Raw genomic sequence first — 22992 nt, forward strand, 5'->3', positions numbered from 1 at the left:
CAGCTCCGGAGGACAAGGCCCCGACGACCAGGCCTGTGAAGGTCAAGGACGCGACGACCAAGGCCCCAGCGGCCAAGGCTGAGACGACCAAGGCCAAAGCGGTCAAGGAGTCGGTGGCCAAAGCCCCAGCGACGGTCCCAGCAGCTCCGAAGCAGAAGAAAAAGTCAAAGGAGGGTAAGAGTTCTGTCACCCCTCTCTCGATCCCTCCCCCTGCCACCCCCGTCCAATCCCCCCCCACCCCGGCCACCCCTGCTGAGGATTCCACTTCCTCTTCCTCCTTCCCCTACTCCTCAGCAGGTGTCCTTTCCCCTGCCCCGGCAGCCACTCTCCCTCCCCAGACCATGGTAGCGGTGGAATTAACCTTTCCTCCACCCGCCGCTATCTATTCCGAGGAGGATTTTCCCCTTCTTGTCTCCCCAGTTCCAACCCGGGGAAAGAGGAAGGTGGAGGACAGCCCTGCTACTGAATCCTCCAAAAAGAAGATTCTGGATTTCGTAGGCGAAAAGGAGGATACCCTCCCTGAGCCAGAAGAGATGCAGCACATGGTTGAGACCCTGGTGGCCGAGCCAGAAGAGGAGGAACTGGTGGTCGCCGAGATCGAGGCCGCGCTGCTTGACCAGATGGAGGAAGAGGGCCTGCTGGTGATCCCGTCACCAGCAGTCAACACCGACGAGGGACCACCCGACCGGAGTGGTAACTAAGGTGTATTGCCTGCGCTAACTTTTTCTTTTTTCCCTACATGATGGCTAATATTAACTTATTTTCCATTAATGTCAGGAGCATCAAGGACAAGTTCAGCCGTCAGACTATTTATGCCTTCCTTACTTCCCAGTTGTGTGATGTTTATATGTTGCAGGAATGTTCCCTTCCCTCCTCTAGGTCCTTCAAACATCTGGCCAGGGAGTGGTCCCACGGTCCATCCTACTGGTCTGGTGGGGGTGACTGCAAGTCTGCGGGGGTCGCAATTCTGATCAGGGGGGGCGCATTCACGCTTGAGTCCGTCCAGGAGCTCATCTGCGGCAGGGCTCTTGTTGTAGATGGCAACTGGGCAGGAGAACCTGTCAGGTTCATCAACGTGTATGCGTCCCCACTGAAGAATGAGCGTTTGGAGCTTTTCCAGACCCTGCGGCTTCAGCTTGCCACCACCAGGACCTTAGTGATGGCCGGGGATTTCAACTGCCCCATCGAGGAGGATGGTCGTAGTTCTGGCACATCTGCCAAGTTGGACATCACGTCCAAGCTGCTCATCGAGATGGTAACCGAGGCCTCTCTTCAGGACGTGGTGGGCTCCATGGGGAGAGGCTCCACAAACTATTCGTGGAGCCGACCCGATGGCTCACTCCGCTCCAGGATTGACTTTGTGTTCACCTCTCGGGCAGTCAGGCAGAGTAGGCACTCGATGGTCCCCTGCTTCTTCTCCGACCACAGAGCCATTCACTTACAAGGTGTCCTCGGCGACGGTTTTCCGTCCGGCCCCGGCTCCTGGAAGCTGAATTGTGCTCTGCTGGCTCAGGATGAAGTCGTGGAGGAGCTGAGAGCAGCCTACGCAATGTGGCAGTCCTACAAGGGTAGCTTCCAAACAGTCTCTGATTGGTGGGAATATGTTAAACTTGAGTTTCGCTGTTTCTTTCAGGCCAAGGGTCGACAACAGGCGTGTGAGAAGAGGAGGGACTTCAGAGGGCTGCAGCGCGAGCTGCGGTCGCTGCAGGACCTTCTTCACTGCGGCTGGGACGTGAGGGAGGAGCTGGAGGGGACCAAGAAGAGCCTGAAAAGGCACTTTGAGGAGGAGTCCAAGCGAATCGTCTTCCGTTCCAAAGTGGAGAATCTGGAGAAGGGTGAGAAATGTAACTCATTCTTTTTCAGGAAACTTCATGCCGGTCACACGCCCCTGAACGAGCTGCGAGACGAGAGCGGAAACATGCAACGTGGGAAGGAGGATGTGATGAGGGTAGTCAGCGACTTCTACAGCGAACTCTACTTCCACAAGACTACCGACCCCGACGCTGCTGATAAGTTCCTGTCAGGTATCACTAACCATCTTGATCCTGCAGGCACGGCAGCCTTGGACAAACCTCTGATGGTGGGCGAATTGCTCTCTGCCGCTAAATCCTTTAGGACCGGCAGGACCCCGGGCAGTGATGGTCTTCCAGCGGAGCTCTATGTAGCGCTGGGAGACCTCATCTGTCCGGACCTGTTGGATCTGTACGAGGAGATGGTGGTGGAGGGTAGAATGCCTCCATCTTTGAGGGAAGGAATGGTCACGATCCTGTACAAGCGGAAGGGAGAGAGGTGCGACCTGAGAAATTGGCGTCCCATCACTCTGCTCAACGTGGACTACAAGATCCTGGCCAAGACGATGGCGACACGACTTAAGACGGTCATCGGACGGATCATCCACCCGGACCAGACCTGCGGCATCCCTGGACGTCGCATCGCAGACAGCCTCGCTCTCGTGCGGGACACGGTCGAGTACATCAAGGTCCGCCGCGCACACGCGGCCCTGGTCTCCTTGGATCAGGAGAAGGCCTTCGACCGGGTTTCCCACGAGTTCATGGGCCGAGCTCTGCACCGGTTAGGTTTGGGTAACATGTTTTGTTCGTATGTCCGTCTGATGTATTTTGATATCCACAGCTCGGTGTTGGTGAACGGCTGGAAGACTGACCCCTTCCCTGTCCTCTCTGGGGTCAGACAAGGCTGCCCTCTATCACCTCTTCTTTTTGTTTGTGTTATAGAACTCTTCGCAGAGGCTATCCGGCAGAATGGAGAGATCAGAGGGATCACCGCACCGGGTCCGGGACGACACGAGGTCAAGTGCTCGCTCTACATGGACGACGTCACCGTCTTCTGCGCTGATCGTGGTTCAGTCGACGCCCTCGTCCAGACGTGTGAGAGGTTCGGCCGGGCTTCAGGGGCCAAAGTCAACTGCAGGAAGTCGGAAGCCATGCTCTTCGGGGATTGGCAGCCGGCCTCCTCCGCCCCCTTCCCCTTCAACATTCAACCGGATTTCCTCAAGGTGCTGGGAGTCTGGTTCGGGAAGGAAGGAGCGGCCCTCAAGTCCTGGCAAGAACGCTTGGCCAAAGTGAAGCAACGGATCGGACTCTGGAGCCTCAGACACCTCACTTGTGAGGGTAAGGCACTCGTCCTGCGTAATGAGGTCCTGCCCATCTTGCAGTACACGGCGCAGGCCTGGCCCCCACACGTTACTGTGTGCAGGGCCATTACCAGGACAGTGTTTCACTTTGTCTGGGGATCCAAGATGGACAGAGTCAGGCGGGCCGTCATGTACAAGGAGCCTCGCAAGGGTGGTAAGGGCGTTCCAGATATCCCCACCCTCCTGCGATCCTCTTTTGTGTGTGATTGTGTCCGCCGGACTTTGCAAGTCAAAAATGGCTCCGCGGGCAGGTCCATGTCTCGCTTCTTCCTGCTTCCTTTTTGGAGGCGACTCGGCTGGGACAAGTGGGACAGCTCCTTCCCCTACAACTGGACGACGCCATGGTTCTACGGAGACGTCGTTCGATTTGTGGGGGAACATCAACTGGAGGGACTCAAGCCCGACTTGTGGAAGCCCAAAACTATCCACAAGCTCATCAGAGCCAAGGATGACGTGGAGAACATCACAGGACTTCACCAGGACACGCTGGAGACTGTGTGGACAAATGTGTCGTCTGACAGGCTGACCAACGGGCACAAGGACTTGTCGTGGATGGCGATTCAGGGCGGACTGCCCGTCCGGTCATTCATGCATGCCCGGAACCTGTGCAAGACCAGGTACTGCCCAAGGTGCCCCTTCGTGGAGGAAACATCTTTGCACACTTTTTGGGACTGCGGATTTGCACAGCGCCTGTTGACTGCCCTTGAGGACGACCTGAGGAACTCTGTCCCCAGGGCGAGCCTATCGCACCATTCTGTGCTTTACGGACTCTTCCCTGGGGTTCATACCGTTGGAGCCATCCAGGAGGCTTATGAACTGCTTCAAGGATGCCGTTTGGGTCGCCAGGAACCGGCTCATCTTGAGGAGGGAGAGGATGTCCATCCAGGACTGCCGCAGGCTGATCCACAGCCTGCTCAGAGACTATTCCATCGTGGATGGTCCGGAGGACGAGGATGAGGACTAAACCCCTCCTCCCCCTCTCCCCTTATGTGTCTTGTCTTTCAATAAACCTTCGGGCCTGTGATTTTCCCCTCCCCATCCCCTTTTTCCCAATCCCCATCCCTTATCACGATTCGTCGTACTGTATTGATTGACATGCTTTTTCTTTCAGATTGAGTGTTTTGTGTAGCATAGGGGTGTGATGTGTCTAGTTAGTGCGTCGTATCCTCATGCTATGTAAATATGATGTAGAATTCTGTGTGTACTGGGCTGCGGCACTGTACACTGTCTGTTAACTTATTTTTTGTGCTAATAAAAGATATCTGTTCTTATCAGTTTAATATCTGATACGTCCCCTATCTGGGGACCATATATTAAATGGATTTTTAGAACAGGGAGATGGAAAAAGAGCTTGCTCTGTCCACTCCACGCATTGACCTGGTATTGCAGTATCTCCAGGACCGGTGCACCCCTTCTTTAATGCAGTTTCTAAAATCAGAAAGAATTGAATTCAATGCTTTTTGTTCATTTTGCTTGTTTGTCGGATTTTGGGATGGACTCTTTGGCTTTGCTTTTCTTCTCCTCATTGGATTTTTCATGTTAAAAGTTGCAGAAGCCAGATGACAAGCTCATTTTGGTTCAACTTCAGCAACTGTGCATTGCATTGCCATGTAATGTAATGTAATGCAATGCTATCTATCTAGCTCTCCCTCTATACTTCCTTTTGGATAAACAGACATATTAGGCAAGCATTTTGGAGCTTTCACCTAAATAACTACAGGTGGTGAGATAAGCTGCACAATATAATTGACCTTTCAGTATATTGTTGCACACACACCATCTATTTAGCAAATGCCCTTGTTATCAACAGCAGCCTTTTAAACTCACCTGAGCTAACAGGTATGTGAGCTGGTTACTCTGCTGCGCTTAAAATTTCTTTTTTGGTTTGCTACAATGCCTTTTCTGAAACGTTGTCTCCCTCTGCTGGAACACTGACTTCTTTCATTTAATGCCTGCAGACTATAAAAGAGAAACCAACCCAAAAAGTTTGGTTGATTAGTCTGTGGCATTCTTTTAAACTGTTGCTTATGGCGGTCTCTGTGAGCTTCTCAGTGACATTCAGCCATCCAGGTATCCCGCCTGCAGTAGACGGAATGTGGCAATGGAACGCTGGCTGCGCGTGTCATAATAGGCTCTGAGCCTTTATATACCTGCGCACAGCAGCAGCCACCTTCAGTCTGCTGCTGGACAGCCAGCAGCAGCAGCAGCAGGAGAGGTAATTAATCAGCAACCCTCCTGCTAAGGGTAGACAGCTGCTCGTTCCACCCCCCCCCCCGCCTTAATTGGTTCTCCTCCCTTCCAACGGTGTTGAGGCGGGTGGGAACAGCCGGGGGTTGAGGGTACTGTGCTAAAAGAGGTGGAGTTATGCAGATCTAAAACGCGTGGATTGCAGCAGCAGCAAGCCGAAAAGTGCAGGCATGTGAGGGATCTAGAGGTTGTCAGCATGTCTTCTTAACGGGAGTCCAGGAGGCCATCTCCACAAATGGACTTTTCAGAATCCTTGGGTGGCACCGTAGTCGGAAACCAATTCTGGTTATCGCTTCTCGGCCTTTTGGCTAAGATCAAGTGTAGTATCTGTTCTTATCAGTTTAATATCTGATACGTCCCCTATCTGGGGACCATATATTAAATGGATTTTTAGAACAGGGAGATGGAAAAAGAGCTTGCTCTGTCCACTCCACGCATTGACCTGGTATTGCAGTATCTCCAGGACCGGTGCACCCCTTCTTTAATGCAGTTTCTAAAATCAGAAAGAATTGAATTCAATGCTTTTTGTTCATTTTGCTTGTTTGTCGGATTTTGGGATGGACTCTTTGGCTTTGCTTTTCTTCTCCTCATTGGATTTTTCATGTTAAAAGTTGCAGAAGCCAGATGACAAGCTCATTTTGGTTCAACTTCAGCAACTGTGCATTGCATTGCCATGTAATGTAATGTAATGCAATGCTATCTATCTAGCTCTCCCTCTATACTTCCTTTTGGATAAACAGACATATTAGGCAAGCATTTTGGAGCTTTCACCTAAATAACTACAGGTGGTGAGATAAGCTGCACAATATAATTGACCTTTCAGTATATTGTTGCACACACACCATCTATTTAGCAAATGCCCTTGTTATCAACAGCAGCCTTTTAAACTCACCTGAGCTAACAGGTATGTGAGCTGGTTACTCTGCTGCGCTTAAAATTTCTTTTTTGGTTTGCTACAATGCCTTTTCTGAAACGTTGTCTCCCTCTGCTGGAACACTGACTTCTTTCATTTAATGCCTGCAGACTATAAAAGAGAAACCAACCCAAAAAGTTTGGTTGATTAGTCTGTGGCATTCTTTTAAACTGTTGCTTATGGCGGTCTCTGTGAGCTTCTCAGTGACATTCAGCCATCCAGGTATCCCGCCTGCAGTAGACGGAATGTGGCAATGGAACGCTGGCTGCGCGTGTCATAATAGGCTCTGAGCCTTTATATACCTGCGCACAGCAGCAGCCACCTTCAGTCTGCTGCTGGACAGCCAGCAGCAGCAGCAGCAGGAGAGGTAATTAATCAGCAACCCTCCTGCTAAGGGTAGACAGCTGCTCGTTCCACCCCCCCCCCCGCCTTAATTGGTTCTCCTCCCTTCCAACGGTGTTGAGGCGGGTGGGAACAGCCGGGGGTTGAGGGTACTGTGCTAAAAGAGGTGGAGTTATGCAGATCTAAAACGCGTGGATTGCAGCAGCAGCAAGCCGAAAAGTGCAGGCATGTGAGGGATCTAGAGGTTGACAGCATGTCTTCTTAACGGGAGTCCAGGTGGCCATCTCCACAAATGGACTTTTCAGAATCCTTGGGTGGCACCGTAGTCGGAAACCAATTCTGGTTATCGCTTCTCGGCCTTTTGGCTAAGATCAAGTGTAGTATCTGTTCTTATCAGTTTAATATCTGATACGTCCCCTATCTGGGGACCATATATTAAATGGATTTTTAGAACAGGGAGATGGAAAAAGAGCTTGCTCTGTCCACTCCACGCATTGACCTGGTATTGCAGTATCTCCAGGACCGGTGCACCCCTTCTTTAATGCAGTTTCTAAAATCAGAAAGAATTGAATTCAATGCTTTTTGTTCATTTTGCTTGTTTGTCGGATTTTGGGATGGACTCTTTGGCTTTGCTTTTCTTCTCCTCATTGGATTTTTCATGTTAAAAGTTGCAGAAGCCAGATGACAAGCTCATTTTGGTTCAACTTCAGCAACTGTGCATTGCATTGCCACGTAATGTAATGTAATGCAATGCTATCTATCTAGCTCTCCCTCTATACTTCCTTTTGGATAAACAGACATATTAGGCAAGCATTTTGGAGCTTTCACCTAAATAACTACAGGTGGTGAGATAAGCTGCACAATATAATTGACCTTTCAGTATATTGTTGCACACACACCATCTATTTAGCAAATGCCCTTGTTATCAACAGCAGCCTTTTAAACTCACCTGAGCTAACAGGTATGTGAGCTGGTTACTCTGCTGCGCTTAAAATTTCTTTTTTGGTTTGCTACAATGCCTTTTCTGAAACGTTGTCTCCCTCTGCTGGAACACTGACTTCTTTCATTTAATGCCTGCAGACTATAAAAGAGAAACCAACCCAAAAAGTTTGGTTGATTAGTCTGTGGCATTCTTTTAAACTGTTGCTTATGGCGGTCTCTGTGAGCTTCTCAGTGACATTCAGCCATCCAGGTATCCCGCCTGCAGTAGACGGAATGTGGCAATGGAACGCTGGCTGCGCGTGTCATAATAGGCTCTGAGCCTTTATATACCTGCGCACAGCAGCAGCCACCTTCAGTCTGCTGCTGGACAGCCAGCAGCAGCAGCAGCAGGAGAGGTAATTAATCAGCAACCCTCCTGCTAAGGGTAGACAGCTGCTCGTTCCACCCCCTCCCCGCCTTAATTGGTTCTCCTCCCTTCCAACGGTGTTGAGGCGGGTGGGAACAGCCGGGGGTTGAGGGTACTGTGCTAAAAGAGGTGGAGTTATGCAGATCTAAAACGCGTGGATTGCAGCAGCAGCAAGCCGAAAAGTGCAGGCATGTGAGGGATCTAGAGGTTGACAGCATGTCTTCTTAACGGGAGTCCAGGTGGCCATCTCCACAAATGGACTTTTCAGAATCCTTGGGTGGCACCGTAGTCGGAAACCAATTCTGGTTATCGCTTCTCGGCCTTTTGGCTAAGATCAAGTGTAGTATCTGTTCTTATCAGTTTAATATCTGATACGTCCCCTATCTGGGGACCATATATTAAATGGATTTTTAGAACAGGGAGATGGAAAAAGAGCTTGCTCTGTCCACTCCACGCATTGACCTGGTATTGCAGTATCTCCAGGACCGGTGCACCCCTTCTTTAATGCAGTTTCTAAAATCAGAAAGAATTGAATTCAATGCTTTTTGTTCATTTTGCTTGTTTGTCGGATTTTGGGATGGACTCTTTGGCTTTGCTTTTCTTCTCCTCATTGGATTTTTCATGTTAAAAGTTGCAGAAGCCAGATGACAAGCTCATTTTGGTTCAACTTCAGCAACTGTGCATTGCATTGCCATGTAATGTAATGTAATACAATGCTATCTATCTAGCTCTCCCTCTATACTTCCTTTTGGATAAACAGACATATTAGGCAAGCATTTTGGAGCTTTCACCTAAATAACTACAGGTGGTGAGATAAGCTGCACAATATAATTGACCTTTCAGTATATTGTTGCACACACACCATCTATTTAGCAAATGCCCTTGTTATCAACAGCAGCCTTTTAAACTCACCTGAGCTAACAGGTATGTGAGCTGGTTACTCTGCTGCGCTTAAAATTTCTTTTTTGGTTTGCTACAATGCCTTTTCTGAAACGTTGTCTCCCTCTGCTGGAACACTGACTTCTTTCATTTAATGCCTGCAGACTATAAAAGAGAAACCAACCCAAAAAGTTTGGTTGATTAGTCTGTGGCATTCTTTTAAACTGTTGCTTATGGCGGTCTCTGTGAGCTTCTCAGTGACATTCAGCCATCCAGGTATCCCGCCTGCAGTAGACGGAATGTGGCAATGGAACGCTGGCTGCGCGTGTCATAATAGGCTCTGAGCCTTTATATACCTGCGCACAGCAGCAGCCACCTTCAGTCTGCTGCTGGACAGCCAGCAGCAGCAGCAGCAGGAGAGGTAATTAATCAGCAACCCTCCTGCTAAGGGTAGACAGCTGCTCGTTCCACCCCCCCCCCCACCTTAATTGGTTCTCCTCCCTTCCAACGGTGTTGAGGCGGGTGGGAACAGCCGGGGGTTGAGGGTACTGTGCTAAAAGAGGTGGAGTTATGCAGATCTAAAACGCGTGGATTGCAGCAGCAGCAAGCCGAAAAGTGCAGGCATGTGAGGGATCTAGAGGTTGACAGCATGTCTTCTTAACGGGAGTCCAGGTGGCCATCTCCACAAATGGACTTTTCAGAATCCTTGGGTGGCACCGTAGTCGGAAACCAATTCTGGTTATCGCTTCTCGGCCTTTTGGCTAAGATCAAGTGTAGTATCTGTTCTTATCAGTTTAATATCTGATACGTCCCCTATCTGGGGACCATATATTAAATGGATTTTTAGAACAGGGAGATGGAAAAAGAGCTTGCTCTGTCCACTCCATGCATTGACCTGGTATTGCAGTATCTCCAGGACCGGTGCACCCCTTCTTTAATGCAGTTTCTAAAATCAGAAAGAATTGAATTCAATGCTTTTTGTTCATTTTGCTTGTTTGTCGGATTTTGGGATGGACTCTTTGGCTTTGCTTTTCTTCTCCTCATTGGATTTTTCATGTTAAAAGTTGCAGAAGCCAGATGACAAGCTCATTTTGGTTCAACTTCAGCAACTGTGCATTGCATTGCCATGTAATGTAATGTAATGCAATGCTATCTATCTAGCTCTCCCTCTATACTTCCTTTTGGATAAACAGACATATTAGGCAAGCATTTTGGAGCTTTCACCTAAATAACTACAGGTGGTGAGATAAGCTGCACAATATAATTGACCTTTCAGTATATTGTTGCACACACACCATCTATTTAGCAAATGCCCTTGTTATCAACAGCAGCCTTTTAAACTCACCTGAGCTAACAGGTATGTGAGCTGGTTACTCTGCTGCGCTTAAAATTTCTTTTTTGGTTTGCTACAATGCCTTTTCTGAAACGTTGTCTCCCTCTGCTGGAACACTGACTTCTTTCATTTAATGCCTGCAGACTATAAAAGAGAAACCAACCCAAAAAGTTTGGTTGATTAGTCTGTGGCATTCTTTTAAACTGTTGCTTATGGCGGTCTCTGTGAGCTTCTCAGTGACATTCAGCCATCCAGGTATCCCGCCTGCAGTAGACGGAATGTGGCAATGGAACGCTGGCTGCGCGTGTCATAATAGGCTCTGAGCCTTTATATACCTGCGCACAGCAGCAGCCACCTTCAGTCTGCTGCTGGACAGCCAGCAGCAGCAGCAGGAGAGGTAATTAATCAGCAACCCTCCTGCTAAGGGTAGACAGCTGCTCGTTCCACCCCCCCCCCCGCCTTAATTGGTTCTCCTCCCTTCCAACGGTGTTGAGGCGGGTGGGAACAGCCGGGGGTTGAGGGTACTGTGCTAAAAGAGGTGGAGTTATGCAGATCTAAAACGCGTGGATTGCAGCAGCAGCAAGCCGAAAAGTGCAGGCATGTGAGGGATCTAGAGGTTGACAGCATGTCTTCTTAACGGGAGTCCAGGTGGCCATCTCCACAAATGGACTTTTCAGAATCCTTGGGTGGCACCGTAGTCGGAAACCAATTCTGGTTATCGCTTCTCGGCCTTTTGGCTAAGATCAAGTGTAGTATCTGTTCTTATCAGTTTAATATCTGATACGTCCCCTATCTGGGGACCATATATTAAATTGATTTTTAGAACAGGGAGATGGAAAAAGAGCTTGCTCTGTCCACTCCACGCATTGACCTGGTATTGCAGTATCTCCAGGACCGGTGCACCCCTTCTTTAATGCAGTTTCTAAAATCAGAAAGAATTGAATTCAATGCTTTTTGTTCATTTTGCTTGTTTGTCGGATTTTGGGATGGACTCTTTGGCTTTGCTTTTCTTCTCCTCATTGGATTTTTCATGTTAAAAGTTGCAGAAGCCAGATGACAAGCTCATTTTGGTTCAACTTCAGCAACTGTGCATTGCATTGCCATGTAATGTAATGTAATGCAATGCTATCTATCTAGCTCTCCCTCTATACTTCCTTTTGGATAAACAGACATATTAGGCAAGCATTTTGGAGCTTTCACCTAAATAACTACAGGTGGTGAGATAAGCTGCACAATATAATTGACCTTTCAGTATATTGTTGCACACACACCATCTATTTAGCAAATGCCCTTGTTATCAACAGCAGCCTTTTAAACTCACCTGAGCTAACAGGTATGTGAGCTGGTTACTCTGCTGCGCTTAAAATTTCTTTTTTGTTTTTCTACAATTCCTTTTCTGAAACGTTGTCTCCCTCTGCTGGAACACTGACTTCTTTCATTTAATGCCTGCAGACTATAAAAGAGAAACCAACCCAAAAAGTTTGGTTGATTAGTCTGTGGCATTCTTTTAAACTGTTGCTTATGGCGGTCTCTGTGAGCTTCTCAGTGACATTCAGCCATCCAGGTATCCCGCCTGCAGTAGACGGAATGTGGCAATGGAACGCTGGCTGCGCGTGTCATAATAGGCTCTGAGCCTTTATATACCTGCGCACAGCAGCAGCCACCTTCAGTCTGCTGCTGGACAGCCAGCAGCAGCAGCAGGAGAGGTAATTAATCAGCAACCCTCCTGCTAAGGGTAGACAGCTGCTCGTTCCACCCCCCCCCCGCCTTAATTGGTTCTCCTCCCTTCCAACGGTGTTGAAGCGGGTGGGAACAGCCGGGGGTTGAGGGTACTGTGCTAAAAGAGGTGGAGTTATGCAGATCTAAAACGCGTGGATTGCAGCAGCAGCAAGCCGAAAAGTGCAGGCATGTGAGGGATCTAGAGGTTGACAGCATGTCTTCTTAACGGGAGTCCAGGTGGCCATCTCCACAAATGGACTTTTCAGAATCCTTGGGTGGCACCGTAGTCGGAAACCAATTCTGGTTATCGCTTCTCGGCCTTTTGGCTAAGATCAAGTGTAGTATCTGTTCTTATCAGTTTAATATCTGATACGTCCCCTATCTGGGGACCATATATTAAATGGATTTTTAGAACAGGGAGATGGAAAAAGAGCTTGCTCTGTCCACTCCATGCATTGACCTGGTATTGCAGTATCTCCAGGACCGGTGCACCCCTTCTTTAATGCAGTTTCTAAAATCAGAAAGAATTGAATTCAATGCTTTTTGTTCATTTTGCTTGTTTGTCGGATTTTGGGATGGACTCTTTGGCTTTGCTTTTCTTCTCCTCATTGGATTTTTCATGTTAAAAGTTGCAGAAGCCAGATGACAAGCTCATTTTGGTTCAACTTCAGCAACTGTGCATTGCATTGCCATGTAATGTAATGTAATGCAATGCTATCTATCTAGCTCTCCCTCTATACTTCCTTTTGGATAAACAGACATATTAGGCAAGCATTTTGGAGCTTTCACCTAAATAACTACAGGTGGTGAGATAAGCTGCACAATATAATTGACCTTTCAGTATATTGTTGCACACACACCATCTATTTAGCAAATGCCCTTGTTATCAACAGCAGCCTTTTAAACTCACCTGAGCTAACAGGTATGTGAGCTGGTTACTCTGCTGCGATTAAAATTTCTTTTTTGGTTTGCTACAATGCCTTTTCTGAAACGTTGTCTCCCTCTGCTGGAACACTGACTTCTTTCATTTAATGCCTGCAGACTATAAAAGAGAAACCAACCCAAAAAGTTTGGTTGATTAGTCTGTGGCATTCTTTTAAACTGTTGCTTATGGCGGTCTCTGTGAGCTTCTCAGTGACATTCAGCCATCCAGGTATCCCGCCTGCAGTAGACGGAATGTGGCAATGGAACGCTGGCTGCGCGTGTCATAATAGGCTCTGAGCCTTTATATACCTGCGCACAGCAGCAGCCACCTTCAGTCTGCTGCTGGACAGCCAGCAGCAGCAGCAGCAGGAGAGGTAATTAATCAGCAACCCTCCTGCTAAGGGTAGACAGCTGCTCGTTCCACCCCCCCCCCACCTTAATTGGTTCTCCTCCCTTCCAACGGTGTTGAGGCGGGTGGGAACAGCCGGGGGTTGAGGGTACTGTGCTAAAAGAGGTGGAGTTATGCAGATCTAAAACGCGTGGATTGCAGCAGCAGCAAGCCGAAAAGTGCAGGCATGTGAGGGATCTAGAGGTTGACAGCATGTCTTCTTAACGGGAGTCCAGGTGGCCATCTCCACAAATGGACTTTTCAGAATCCTTGGGTGGCACCGTAGTCGGAAACCAATTCTGGTTATCGCTTCTCGGCCTTTTGGCTAAGATCAAGTGTAGTATCTGTTCTTATCAGTTTAATATCTGATACGTCCCCTATCTGGGGACCATATATTAAATGGATTTTTAGAACAGGGAGATGGAAAAAGAGCTTGCTCTGTCCACTCCATGCATTGACCTGGTATTGCAGTATCTCCAGGACCGGTGCACCCCTTCTTTAATGCAGTTTCTAAAATCAGAAAGAATTGAATTCAATGCTTTTTGTTCATTTTGCTTGTTTGTCGGATTTTGGGATGGACTCTTTGGCTTTGCTTTTCTTCTCCTCATTGGATTTTTCATGTTAAAAGTTGCAGAAGCCAGATGACAAGCTCATTTTGGTTCAACTTCAGCAACTGTGCATTGCATTGCCATGTAATGTAATGTAATGCAATGCTATCTATCTAGCTCTCCCTCTATACTTCCTTTTGGATAAACAGACATATTAGGCAAGCATTTTGGAGCTTTCACCTAAATAACTACAGGTGGTGAGATAAGCTGCACAATATAATTGACCTTTCAGTATATTGTTGCACACACACCATCTATTTAGCAAATGCCCTTGTTATCAACAGCAGCCTTTTAAACTCACCTGAGCTAACAGGTATGTGAGCTGGTTACTCTGCTGCGCTTAAAATTTCTTTTTTGGTTTGCTACAATGCCTTTTCTGAAACGTTGTCTCCCTCTGCTGGAACACTGACTTCTTTCATTTAATGCCTGCAGACTATAAAAGAGAAACCAACCCAAAAAGTTTGGTTGATTAGTCTGTGGCATTCTTTTAAACTGTTGCTTATGGCGGTCTCTGTGAGCTTCTCAGTGACATTCAGCCATCCAGGTATCCCGCCTGCAGTAGACGGAATGTGGCAATGGAACGCTGGCTGCGCGTGTCATAATAGGCTCTGAGCCTTTATATACCTGCGCACAGCAGCAGCCACCTTCAGTCTGCTGCTGGACAGCCAGCAGCAGCAGCAGCAGGAGAGGTAATTAATCAGCAACCCTCCTGCTAAGGGTAGACAGCTGCTCGTTCCACCCCCCCCCCCCCCGCCTTAATTGGTTCTCCTCCCTTCCAACGGTGTTGAGGCGGGTGGGAACAGCCGGGGGTTGAGGGTACTGTGCTAAAAGAGGTGGAGTTATGCAGATCTAAAACGCGTGGATTGCAGCAGCAGCAAGCCGAAAAGTGCAGGCATGTGAGGGATCTAGAGGTTGACAGCATGTCTTCTTAACGGGAGTCCAGGTGGCCATCTCCACAAATGGACTTTTCAGAATCCTTGGGTGGCACCGTAGTCGGAAACCAATTCTGGTTATCGCTTCTCGGCCTTTTGGCTAAGATCAAGTGTAGTATCTGTTCTTATCAGTTTAATATCTGATACGTCCCCTATCTGGGGACCATATATTAAATGGATTTTTAGAACAGGGAGATGGAAAAAGAGCTTGCTCTGTCCACTCCACGCATTGACCTGGTATTGCAGTATCTCCAGGACCGGTGCACCCCTTCTTTAATGCAGTTTCTAAAATCAGAAAGAATTGAATTCAATGCTTTTTGTTCATTTTGCTTGTTTGTCGGATTTTGGGATGGACTCTTTGGCTTTGCTTTTCTTCTCCTCATTGGATTTTTCATGTTAAAAGTTGCAGAAGCCAGATGACAAGCTCATTTTGGTTCAACTTCAGCAACTGTGCATTGCATTGTCATGTAATGTAATGTAATGCAATGCTATCTATCTAGCTCTCCCTCTATACTTCCTTTTGGATAAACAGACATATTAGGCAAGCATTTTGGAGCTTTCACCTAAATAACTACAGGTGGTGAGATAAGCTGCACAATATAATTGACCTTTCAGTATATTGTTGCACACACACCATCTATTTAGCAAATGCCCTTGTTATCAACAGCAGCCTTTTAAACTCACCTGAGCTAACAGGTATGTGAGCTGGTTACTCTGCTGCGCTTAAAATTTATTTTTTGGTTTGCTACAATGCCTTTTCTGAAACGTTGTCTCCCTCTGCTGGAACACTGACTTCTTTCATTTAATGCCTGCAGACTATAAAAGAGAAACCAACCCAAAAAGTTTGGTTGATTAGTCTGTGACATTCTTTTAAACTGTTGCTTATGGTGGTCTCTGTGAGCTTCTCAGTGACATTCAGCCATCCAGGTATCCCGCCTGCAGTAGACGGAATGTGGCAATGGAACGCTGGCTGCGCGTGTCATAATAGGCTCTGAGCCTTTATATACCTGCGCACAGCAGCAGCCACCTTCAGTCTGCTGCTGGACAGCCAGCAGCAGCAGCAGCAGGAGAGGTAATTAATCAGCAACCCTCCTGCTAAGGGTAGACAGCTGCTCGTTCCACCCCCCCCCCCGCCTTAATTGGTTCTCCTCCCTTCCAACGGTGTTGAGGCGGGTGGGAACAGCCGGGGGTTGAGGGTACTGTGCTAAAAGAGGTGGAGTTATGCAGATCTAAAACGCGTGGATTGCAGCAGCAGCAAGCCGAAAAGTGCAGGCATGTGAGGGATCTAGAGGTTGACAGCATGTCTTCTTAACGGGAGTCCAGGTGGCCATCTCCACAAATGGACTTTTCAGAATCCTTGGGTGGCACCGTAGTCGGAAACCAATTCTGGTTATCGCTTCTCGGCCTTTTGGCTAAGATCAAGTGTAGTATCTGTTCTTATCAGTTTAATATCTGATACGTCCCCTATCTGGGGACCATATATTAAATTGATTTTTAGAACAGGGAGATGGAAAAAGAGCTTGCTCTGTCCACTCCACGCATTGACCTGGTATTGCAGTATCTCCAGGACCGGTGCACCCCTTCTTTAATGCAGTTTCTAAAATCAGAAAGAATTGAATTCAATGCTTTTTGTTCATTTTGCTTGTTTGTCGGATTTTGGGATGGACTCTTTGGCTTTGCTTTTCTTCTCCTCATTGGATTTTTCATGTTAAAAGTTGCAGAAGCCAGATGACAAGCTCATTTTGGTTCAACTTCAGCAACTGTGCATTGCATTGCCATGTAATGTAATGTAATGCAATGCTATCTATCTAGCTCTCCCTCTATACTTCCTTTTGGATAAACAGACATATTAGGCAAGCATTTTGGAGCTTTCACCTAAATAACTACAGGTGGTGAGATAAGCTGCACAATATAATTGACCTTTCAGTATATTGTTGCACACACACCATCTATTTAGCAAATGCCCTTGTTATCAACAGCAGCCTTTTAAACTCACCTGAGCTAACAGGTATGTGAGCTGGTTACTCTGCTGCGCTTAAAATTTCTTTTTTGTTTTTCTACAATTCCTTTTCTGAAACGTTGTCTCCCTCTGCTGGAACACTGACTTCTTTCATTTAATGCCTGCAGACTATAAAAGAGAAACCAACCCAAAAAGTTTGGTTGATTAGTCTGTGGCATTCTTTTAAACTGTTGCTTATGGCGGTCTCTGTGAGCTTCTCAGTGACATTCAGCCATCCAGGTATCCCGCCTGCAGTAGACGGAATGTGGCAATGGAACGCTGGCTGCGCGTGTCATAATAGGCTCTGAGCCTTTATATACCTGCGCACAGCAGCAGCCACCTTCAGTCTGCTGCTGGACAGCCAGCAGCAGCAGCAGCAGGAGAGGTAATTAATCAGCAACCCTCCTGCTAAGGGTAGACAGCTGCTCGTTCCACCCCCCCCCCCGCCTTAATTGGTTCTCCTCCCTTCCAACGGTGTTGAAGCGGGTGGGAACAGCCGGGGGTTGAGGGTACTGTGCTAAAAGAGGTGGAGTTATGCAGATCTAAAACGCGTGGATTGCAGCAGCAGCAAGCCGAAAAGTGCAGGCATGTGAGGGATCTAGAGGTTGACAGCATGTCTTCTTAATGGGAGTCCAGGTGGCCATCTCCACAAATGGACTTTTCAGAATCCTTGGGTGGCACCGTAGTCGGAAACCAATTCTGGTTATCGCTTCTCAGCCTTTTGGCTAAGATCAAGTGTAGTATCTTTCGAAAAGGCGGTTTTGGATGTTGGCCGCCCTAGTAGATTGATACATTATGCACACTGGGGTTTAGGCGCTTGTTAGTACGCCAGGTGGCTAATATAGTCATCTGGTGGAAAGCATGGCCCCCCAGGATCGACGCCATTGGGCCGGGGAAGATCGAAAGCCCGAAGTGTGAAGTGCCCCAGGAGTGGTGACCCTGGGGTGCCTTAACTCACTGGGATTGGGAACCCCACTTGAGTTTATGGCACATTTGCACTAGCACTTCAATATTTCTTTCTTCACACACACCCTTATTCCGGGCCTTCTGGCCTTAGGATGGGGAATTTTTCAATTCCCGGTCGAAGGTCCGGGCAGTATTATACTGTGAAACCTTCACTATTTATTTAATTTTTTTTTGTCACTGTGTGTCCACTTTTTCACGTGTGTCCACGTCCTTACTAGGATTTTGTCGGGATGCGGTTCCCTTACGGGTTCCTCTCTTGGCAGGTCTAGGGGGGGAGTGTGTGGCCATCAGGTTCCGCTCTCCCCTGAACCCCACTGGCTCTCCTCTTTCGGGAGGAGAGCGTTGTTGGCTCCCCTCTTCCGGGAGGGGAGCACAGTCTTTGGCTCCCAGTGCCTTGCTCGGGTGAGAACTCGGGCAGGTATTGGGGGTAAGATTGGGTCGCCTCTGGCTCCGGCTGGAGGTGGCTATTTGTCCCTGTTCCTCGCTGTGGCCTTCTGGCTCGGAGGGACGGGGAATGGTTTGGGGGACCCTTCTCCTTTTGGAGAGGGTTTCAAGAAGACCAGCATCCTAGTGCACTTTTTTTTGTGGCACTTGTCACTTTTTTAAGCGCACTCGGGTTTTGTACACGAATTCGGGCTTTCGATAAAAAAAAAAAAAAATCTGTTCTTATCAGTTTAATATCTGATACGTCCCCTATCTGGGGACCATATATTAAATGGATTTTTAGAACAGGGAGATGGAAAAAGAGCTTGCTCTGTCCACTCCACGCATTGACCTGGTATTGCAGTATCTCCAGGACCGGTGCACCCCTTCTTTAATGCGGTTTCTAAAATCAGAAAGAATTGAATTCAATGCTTTTTGTTCATTTTGCTTGTTTGTCGGATTTTGGGATGGACTCTTTGGCTTTGCTTTTCTTCTCCTCATTGGATTTTTCATGTTAAAAGTTGCAGAAGCCAGATGACAAGCTCATTTTGGTTCAACTTCAGCAACTGTGCATTGCATTGCCATGTAATGTAATGTAATGCAATGCTATCTATCTAGCTCTCCCTCTATACTTCCTTTTGGATAAACAGACATATTAGGCAAGCATTTTGGAGCTTTCACCTAAATAACTACAGGTGGTGAGATAAGCTGCACAATATAATTGACCTTTCAGTATATTGTTGCACACACACCATCTATTTAGCAAATGCCCTTGTTATCAACAGCAGCCTTTTAAACTCACCTGAGCTAACAGGTATGTGAGCTGGTTACTCTGCTGCGCTTAAAATTTCTTTTTTGGTTTGCTACAATGCCTTTTCTGAAACGTTGTCTCCCTCTGCTGGAACACTGACTTCTTTCATTTAATGCCTGCAGACTATAAAAGAGAAACCAACCCAAAAAGTTTGGTTGATTAGTCTGTGGCATTCTTTTAAACTGTTGCTTATGGCGGTCTCTGTGAGCTTCTCAGTGACATTCAGCCATCCAGGTATCCCGCCTGCAGTAGACGGAATGTGGCAATGGAACGCTGGCTGCGCGTGTCATAATAGGCTCTGAGCCTTTATATACCTGCGCACAGCAGCAGCCACCTTCAGTCTGCTGCTGGACAGCCAGCAGCAGCAGGAGAGGTAATTAATCAGCAACCCTCCTGCTAAGGGTAGACAGCTGCTCGTTCCACCCCCCCCCCCCCCCCCGCCTTAATTGGTTCTCCTCCCTTCCAACGGTGTTGAGGCGGGTGGGAACAGCCGGGGGTTGAGGGTACTGTGCTAAAAGAGGTGGAGTTATGCAGATCTAAAACGCGTGGATTGCAGCAGCAGCAAGCCGAAAAGTGCAGGCATGTGAGGGATCTAGAGGTTGACAGCATGTCTTCTTAACGGGAGTCCAGGTGGCCATCTCCACAAATGGACTTTTCAGAATCCTTGGGTGGCACCGTAGTCGGAAACCAATTCTGGTTATCGCTTCTCGGCCTTTTGGCTAAGATCAAGTGTAGTATCTGTTCTTATCAGTTTAATATCTGATACGTCCCCTATCTGGGGACCATATATTAAATGGATTTTTAGAACAGGGAGATGGAAAAAGAGCTTGCTCTGTCCACTCCACGCATTGACCTGGTATTGCAGTATCTCCAGGACCGGTGCACCCCTTCTTTAATGCAGTTTCTAAAATCAGAAAGAATTGAATTCAATGCTTTTTGTTCATTTTGCTTGTTTGTCGGATTTTGGGATGGACTCTTTGGCTTTGCTTTTCTTCTCCTCATTGGATTTTTCATGTTAAAAGTTGCAGAAGCCAGATGACAAGCTCATTTTGGTTCAACTTCAGCAACTGTGCATTGCATTGCCATGTAATGTAATGTAATGCAATGCTATCTATCTAGCTCTCCCTCTATACTTCCTTTTGGATAAACAGACATATTAGGCAAGCATTTTGGAGCTTTCACCTAAATAACTACAGGTGGTGAGATAAGCTGCACAATATAATTGACCTTTCAGTATATTGTTGCACACACACCATCTATTTAGCAAATGCCCTTGTTATCAACAGCAGCCTTTTAAACTCACCTGAGCTAACAGGTATGTGAGCTGGTTACTCTGCTGCGCTTAAAATTTCTTTTTTGGTTTGCTACAATGCCTTTTCTGAAACGTTGTCTCCCTCTGCTGGAACACTGACTTCTTTCATTTAATGCCTGCAGACTATAAAAGAGAAACCAACCCAAAAAGTTTGGTTGATTAGTCTGTGGCATTCTTTTAAACTATTGCTTATGGCGGTCTCTGTGAGCTTCTCAGTGACATTCAGCCATCCAGGTATCCCGCCTGCAGTAGACGGAATGTGGCAATGGAACGCTGGCTGCGCGTGTCATAATAGGCTCTGAGCCTTTATATACCTGCGCACAGCAGCAGCCACCTTCAGTCTGCTGCTGGACAGCCAGCAGCAGCAGCAGCAGGAGAGGTAATTAATCAGCAACCCTCCTGCTAAGGGTAGACAGCTGCTCGTTCCACCCCCCCCCGCCTTAATTGGTTCTCCTCCCTTCCAACGGTGTTGAGGCGGGTGGGAACAGCCGGGGGTTGAGGGTACTGTGCTAAAAGAGGTGGAGTTATGCAGATCTAAAACGCGTGGATTGCAGCAGCAGCAAGCCGAAAAGTGCAGGCATGTGAGGGATCTAGAGGTTGACAGCATGTCTTCTTAACGGGAGTCCAGGTGGCCATCTCCACAAATGGACTTTTCAGAATCCTTGGGTGGCACCGTAGTCGGAAACCAATTCTGGTTATCGCTTCTCGGCCTTTTGGCTAAGATCAAGTGTAGTATCTGTTCTTATCAGTTTAATATCTGATACGTCCCCTATCTGGGGACCATATATTAAATGGATTTTTAGAACAGGGAGATGGAAAAAGAGCTTGCTCTGTCCACTCCACGCATTGACCTGGTATTGCAGTATCTCCAGGACCGGTGCACCCCTTCTTTAATGCAGTTTCTAAAATCAGAAAGAATTGAATTCAATGCTTTTTGATCATTTTGCTTGTTTGTCGGATTTTGGGATGGACTCTTTGGCTTTGCTTTTCTTCTCCTCATTGGATTTTTCATGTTAAAAGTTGCAGAAGCCAGATGACAAGCTCATTTTGGTTCAACTTCAGCAACTGTGCATTGCATTGCCATGTAATGTAATGTAATGCAATGCTATCTATCTAGCTCTCCCTCTATACTTCCTTTTGGATAAACAGACATATTAGGCAAGCATTTTGGAGCTTTCACCTAAATAACTACAGGTGGTGAGATAAGCTGCACAATATAATTGACCTTTCAGTATATTGTTGCACACACACCATCTATTTAGCAAATGCCCTTGTTATCAACAGCAGCCTTTTAAACTCACCTGAGCTAACAGGTATGTGAGCTGGTTACTCTGCTGCGCTTAAAATTTCTTTTTTGGTTTGCTACAATGCCTTTTCTGAAACGTTGTCTCCCTCTGCTGGAACACTGACTTCTTTCATTTAATGCCTGCAGACTATAAAAGAGAAACCAACCCAAAAAGTTTGGTTGATTAGTCTGTGGAATTCTTTTAAACTGTTGCTTATGGCGGTCTCTGTGAGCTTCTCAGTGACATTCAGCCATCCAGGTATCCCGCCTGCAGTAGACGGAATGTGGCAATGGAACGCTGGCTGCGCGTGTCATAATAGGCTCTGAGCCTTTATATACCTGCGCACAGCAGCAGCCACCTTCAGTCTGCTGCTGGACAGCCAGCAGCAGCAGCAGCAGGAGAGGTAATTAATCAGCAACCCTCCTGCTAAGGGTAGACAGCTGCTCGTTCCACCCCCCCCCCCGCCTTAATTGGTTCTCCTCCCTTCCAACGGTGTTGAGGCGGGTGGGAACAGCCGGGGGTTGAGGGTACTGTGCTAAAAGAGGTGGAGTTATGCAGATCTAAAACGCGTGGATTGCAGCAGCAGCAAGCCGAAAAGTGCAGGCATGTGAGGGATCTAGAGGTTGACAGCATGTCTTCTTAACGGGAGTCCAGGTGGCCATCTCCACAAATGGACTTTTCAGAATCCTTGGGTGGCACCGTAGTCGGAAACCAATTCTGGTTATCGCTTCTCGGCCTTTTGGCTAAGATCAAGTGTAGTATCTGTTCTTATCAGTTTAATATCTGATACGTCCCCTATCTGGGGACCATATATTAAATGGATTTTTAGAACAGGGAGATGGAAAAAGAGCTTGCTCTGTCCACTCCACGCATTGACCTGGTATTGCAGTATCTCCAGGACCGGTGCACCCCTTCTTTAATGCAGTTTCTAAAATCAGAAAGAATTGAATTCAATGCTTTTTGTTCATTTTGCTTGTTTGTCGGATTTTGGGATGGACTCTTTGGCTTTGCTTTTCTTCTCCTCATTGGATTTTTCATGTTAAAAGTTGCAGAAGCCAGATGACAAGCTCATTTTGGTTCAACTTCAGCAACTGTGCATTGCATTGCCATGTAATGTAATGTAATGCAATGCTATCTATCTAGCTCTCCCTCTATACTTCCTTTTGGATAAACAGACATATTAGGCAAGCATTTTGGAGCTTTCACCTAAATAACTACAGGTGGTGAGATAAGCTGCACAATATAATTGACCTTTCAGTATATTGTTGCACACACACCATCTATTTAGCAAATGCCCTTGTTATCAACAGCAGCCTTTTAAACTCACCTGAGCTAACAGGTATGTGAGCTGGTTACTCTGCTGCGCTTAAAATTTCTTTTTTGGTTTGCTACAATGCCTTTTCTGAAACGT

General features: G+C 47.2%; 14 non-coding genes and 1 pseudogene across 14 annotated transcripts; all 15 read left to right on the plus strand.

Annotated features, from left to right (window-relative positions):
• Positions 1 to 4382: 4382 nt before the first annotated feature.
• On the plus strand, positions 4383 to 4565 carry LOC141200831 (U2 spliceosomal RNA). The gene has a single exon (XR_012272540.1). It is a non-coding gene; the product is annotated as a U2 spliceosomal RNA (small nuclear RNA).
• A 1121-nt stretch (positions 4566 to 5686) lies between these two features.
• Positions 5687 to 5877, plus strand: LOC141199722 (U2 spliceosomal RNA). Its single transcript, XR_012271467.1, has one exon. It is a non-coding gene; the product is annotated as a U2 spliceosomal RNA (small nuclear RNA).
• A 1121-nt stretch (positions 5878 to 6998) lies between these two features.
• Positions 6999 to 7189, plus strand: LOC141199723 (U2 spliceosomal RNA). The gene has a single exon (XR_012271468.1). It is a non-coding gene; the product is annotated as a U2 spliceosomal RNA (small nuclear RNA).
• Positions 7190 to 8309: 1120 nt separating this feature from the next.
• LOC141199726 (U2 spliceosomal RNA) lies at positions 8310 to 8500 on the plus strand. Its single transcript, XR_012271470.1, has one exon. It is a non-coding gene; the product is annotated as a U2 spliceosomal RNA (small nuclear RNA).
• A 1121-nt stretch (positions 8501 to 9621) lies between these two features.
• LOC141200285 (U2 spliceosomal RNA) lies at positions 9622 to 9812 on the plus strand. Its single transcript, XR_012272009.1, has one exon. It is a non-coding gene; the product is annotated as a U2 spliceosomal RNA (small nuclear RNA).
• A 1118-nt stretch (positions 9813 to 10930) lies between these two features.
• LOC141200080 (U2 spliceosomal RNA) lies at positions 10931 to 11121 on the plus strand. The gene has a single exon (XR_012271813.1). It is a non-coding gene; the product is annotated as a U2 spliceosomal RNA (small nuclear RNA).
• Positions 11122 to 12238: 1117 nt separating this feature from the next.
• LOC141200286 (U2 spliceosomal RNA) lies at positions 12239 to 12429 on the plus strand. The gene has a single exon (XR_012272010.1). It is a non-coding gene; the product is annotated as a U2 spliceosomal RNA (small nuclear RNA).
• A 1120-nt stretch (positions 12430 to 13549) lies between these two features.
• Positions 13550 to 13740, plus strand: LOC141200287 (U2 spliceosomal RNA). Its single transcript, XR_012272011.1, has one exon. It is a non-coding gene; the product is annotated as a U2 spliceosomal RNA (small nuclear RNA).
• A 1124-nt stretch (positions 13741 to 14864) lies between these two features.
• Positions 14865 to 15055, plus strand: LOC141199727 (U2 spliceosomal RNA). The gene has a single exon (XR_012271471.1). It is a non-coding gene; the product is annotated as a U2 spliceosomal RNA (small nuclear RNA).
• A 1121-nt stretch (positions 15056 to 16176) lies between these two features.
• LOC141200197 (U2 spliceosomal RNA) lies at positions 16177 to 16367 on the plus strand. Its single transcript, XR_012271924.1, has one exon. It is a non-coding gene; the product is annotated as a U2 spliceosomal RNA (small nuclear RNA).
• A 1121-nt stretch (positions 16368 to 17488) lies between these two features.
• On the plus strand, positions 17489 to 17580 carry LOC141201068 (U2 spliceosomal RNA; annotated as a pseudogene).
• A 794-nt stretch (positions 17581 to 18374) lies between these two features.
• On the plus strand, positions 18375 to 18561 carry LOC141200906 (U2 spliceosomal RNA). Its single transcript, XR_012272597.1, has one exon. It is a non-coding gene; the product is annotated as a U2 spliceosomal RNA (small nuclear RNA).
• A 1121-nt stretch (positions 18562 to 19682) lies between these two features.
• On the plus strand, positions 19683 to 19873 carry LOC141199728 (U2 spliceosomal RNA). The gene has a single exon (XR_012271472.1). It is a non-coding gene; the product is annotated as a U2 spliceosomal RNA (small nuclear RNA).
• Positions 19874 to 20992: 1119 nt separating this feature from the next.
• LOC141199729 (U2 spliceosomal RNA) lies at positions 20993 to 21183 on the plus strand. The gene has a single exon (XR_012271473.1). It is a non-coding gene; the product is annotated as a U2 spliceosomal RNA (small nuclear RNA).
• Positions 21184 to 22304: 1121 nt separating this feature from the next.
• LOC141199730 (U2 spliceosomal RNA) lies at positions 22305 to 22495 on the plus strand. The gene has a single exon (XR_012271474.1). It is a non-coding gene; the product is annotated as a U2 spliceosomal RNA (small nuclear RNA).
• Positions 22496 to 22992: the final 497 nt, after the last annotated feature.

This window comes from Phyllobates terribilis, unplaced genomic scaffold (genome assembly GCF_046119375.1).
Source record: "Phyllobates terribilis strain yellow unplaced genomic scaffold, ASM4611937v1 Scaffold_108__1_contigs__length_5656254, whole genome shotgun sequence".
Classification (NCBI taxonomy): Eukaryota; Metazoa; Chordata; class Amphibia; order Anura; family Dendrobatidae; genus Phyllobates; species Phyllobates terribilis.